Source organism: Aplysia californica, unplaced genomic scaffold (assembly GCF_000002075.1).
Source record: "Aplysia californica isolate F4 #8 unplaced genomic scaffold, AplCal3.0 scaffold01603, whole genome shotgun sequence".
Taxonomy (NCBI): domain Eukaryota; kingdom Metazoa; phylum Mollusca; class Gastropoda; order Aplysiida; family Aplysiidae; genus Aplysia; species Aplysia californica.
Genome location: NW_004798873.1, coordinates 17,137 through 20,401, shown reverse-complemented (window position 1 = coordinate 20,401; position 3,265 = coordinate 17,137). Strand labels below are relative to the sequence as shown.

Here is a 3,265-nt window from a genome sequence, read left to right as displayed (position 1 = left end):
CCTGGGCCTTCGACATATTGTGGTAGGGTGGCCAGTTCCTTTCCACGCCGCCTTTACTTCCCCCACTCAAAGTCAGGTACCCATTATTGCTGGGTGGGCAGGAGGGGGCGAAAAAAATTCGTGTCTGAACCAAGACTCCAACCCAGACTTTGTGATTTGGAGACGAGCGCCCTATTTCTCTTTCCGTTTGTGTTTTTTTTTACACCTATTTTTCACTTACCGGTGTAAAATAAACAGAAAACTGAATAGAAATGAATGATCCACACAGTAAGCACAGAGTCTTAATAATAGATACTAGATAATAGCATTTTTGTGTAGTGCAAATTTCTACTCAGCAGCAGCTTTGTAATCTACATAACTACCCCAGCAGACTTGATAGCATTCTGAATCAATTTCAACTTCTTGGGAAGCATACTATGCAAACTGACATTTTATAGGCGCTAGAGCTTTAACATAATAATAATTATAATAGCATTTGTTTTAGCGCAATTCCCAGCTCAGCTGTAAGCTCTATTCGCTTTACAATCTATACTATTGCTCCAGCAGACCTGATAGCATTCTGAAACGATCTTAACTTGCTGGGAAGCACACAGTGCAAGCTGCCATTTTACAGGTGCTAAAACGCCGACCTGCTGACCAGTCTTATCATAGATGAGAAAGCTTTGCTAGAGTTGTGTAGATGTATGTCGTTCCTGTAGACAACGGAGTGATGCTGTCTGCCTGCTGAACAAAGGACTGGCTCTACACAAACATATTGTTATAAGAATATAAGAGAGATACAGGCAAACTTGCTCTGATGGCCACCTGTAGAAGACAGTCACCTGTCTAAGATTAAGACAATCACCTGTCTAAGATTAAGACAATCACCTGTCTAAGATTAAGACAATCACCTGTCTAAGATTAAGACTATCGCCTGTCTAAGATTAAGACAATCACCTTTAAAACAATCACCTGTCTAAGATTAAGACAATCACCTGTCTAAGATTAAGACAATCACCTGTCTAAGATTAAGACAATCACCTTTAAGACAATCACCTGTCTAAGATTAAGACAATCACCTTTAAGACAATCACCTGTCTAAGATTAAGACAATCACCTGTCTAAGATTAGGACAATCACCTTTAAGACAATCACCTGTCTAAGATTAAGACAATCACCTGTCTAAGATTAAGACAATCACCTTTAAGACTATCACCTGTCTAAGATTAAGACAATCGCCTGTCTAAGATTAAGACAATCACCTTTAAGACAATCACCTGTCTAAGATTAAGACAATCACCTTTAAGACTATCACCTGTCTAAGATTAAGACAATCACCTGTCTAAGATTAAGACAATCACCATTAAGACTATCACCTGTCTAAGATTAAGACAATCACCTGCTCTAATGGCCACCTGTATAAGACAATCACCTTTTCTATCAACCACCTGTATAAGACAATCACCTGTAAAAACGACCACCTGTATAAGACAATCACATGTAGAAATGACCACCTGTATAAGACAATCACCTGTACAAACGACTACCTGTATAAGACAATCACATGTAGAAATGACCACCTGTATAAGACAATCACCTGTACAAACGACTACCTGTATAAGACAATCACCTGTACAAACGACCACCTGTATAAGACAATCACCTGTACAAACGACCACCTGTATAAGACAATCACTTGTACAAACGACCACCTGTATAAGACAATCACCTGCTCTTTGTTTTTGTTTTTGTAAAGTGTTTTACGACGCTCGCAACTGCATAAGGTCATATGAGCGCGCAGGACACACCTAAAATTTTCAGTTGGTAGGAAATTTGGAATTTTGCACGGGTGGCGGCCGAAGCCTACTCTTATCAATTTTAGACCACCAAGGGATCTTTAACTTGCGCAACTTGCACACGGGCCCTCCAAGATTTTTTGCCCTTGTCCAAGAAGGCTAAGTATAGATCTTTCCCACCAGAAGATCAGGGGTGTGGCAGAAAGACAACAGTAAGGAGGAGCCAAGGAGTAGCAGTAGAAAGGCTGCAGAAAGAGTCAGGAGCCCCGAGGAGGGGGCAAAGGAGATGAGGGGGTGGGGGCAGAAAGTGGAAATGAAAGCAGACAACAGAACATTGCTAGAGAGCAGGAAAGGAGGTGAAAGGAGACAATTTTAGAGAAGAAAATTTTTCGGTCGCTACCCGGATTCGAACCCGGGACCTTTGAATGAGAGGCCAACACCTTAACCTCTAGGCCACGAGAGCCCCCTCACCTGCTCTGACGGCCGAATAAAAGGGAGATACTCAAAGTAAATGGAATAGGTTTTTGTGGGTTATGCCCCTTTGCCCAGCTATCTGTAGTTTCTTGTGCTAGGATGAGATTGGTGTGGATTATATTTCCACCGTCCAGGTCCAGAAACCCGTATGTCACATATGTCACGTTTTTCTAACAGCGATTTTTTTGCTTCCCCATGACCACAGATCTCTCTCGGTCACGATCTTTTCCTTGCGAAGATTGGACTGTCAGTCACTTATTTATTCTCCGATCAAAGATTCTTAATTGCAGAAAAGAATCCGTCCACTGTCAATAACTTATTTACACTTAGATCAAAGATTCTTAATTGTAAAGAATCCTTGGCCTGCGAATAACATATTTACACTCCAATCAAAGATTCTTTATTGTAGTAAAGTATCCTTGGACTGTCAATAACTTATTTACACTCCAATCAAAGATTCTTTATTGTAGTAAAGAATCCTTGGACTGTCAATAACTTATTTACACTCCAATCAAAGATTCTTTTTTGTAGTAAAGTATCCTTGGACTGTCAATAACTTATTTATACTTTGATCAAAGATTCTTAATTGTAAAGAATCCTTGGACTGCGAATAACTGATTTACACTCCAATCAAAGATTCTTTATTGTAGTAAAGTATCCTTGGACTGTGAATAACTGATTTACACTCCAATCAAAGATTCTTTTTTGTAGTAAAGTATCCTTGGACTGTGAATAACTGATTTACACTCCAATCAAAGATTCTTTATTGTAGTAAAGAATCCTTGGTCCGATCCTCACATTGAGGAGATAGTAGTAGTAGTAGTATAAGGTTTTACGGCGCTCGCAACTGCTAAGGTCATGTGAGCGCGCGTTGAGGAGATATGTGACGGAGAAAGATCTGTGGCCACAAAAAAGCAAAAAAAGTTGATTTTTGAACAACGTGGCATACCCAATTCTTGAACTGAACCGTTGACATATGCTTGCGAGTGGTGCGGGTGGGGTGGAGTGGGGGTGGG

General features: G+C 40.4%; 1 protein-coding gene across 1 annotated transcript in view; it reads left to right on the top strand.

Moving 5' to 3' along the window:
- Positions 1–3,265, top strand: part of LOC118479057 (microtubule-associated protein 9-like) — a gene marked incomplete at its 5' end in the record, with an annotated part of 11,284 nt that overhangs the window by 6,123 nt on the left and 1,896 nt on the right.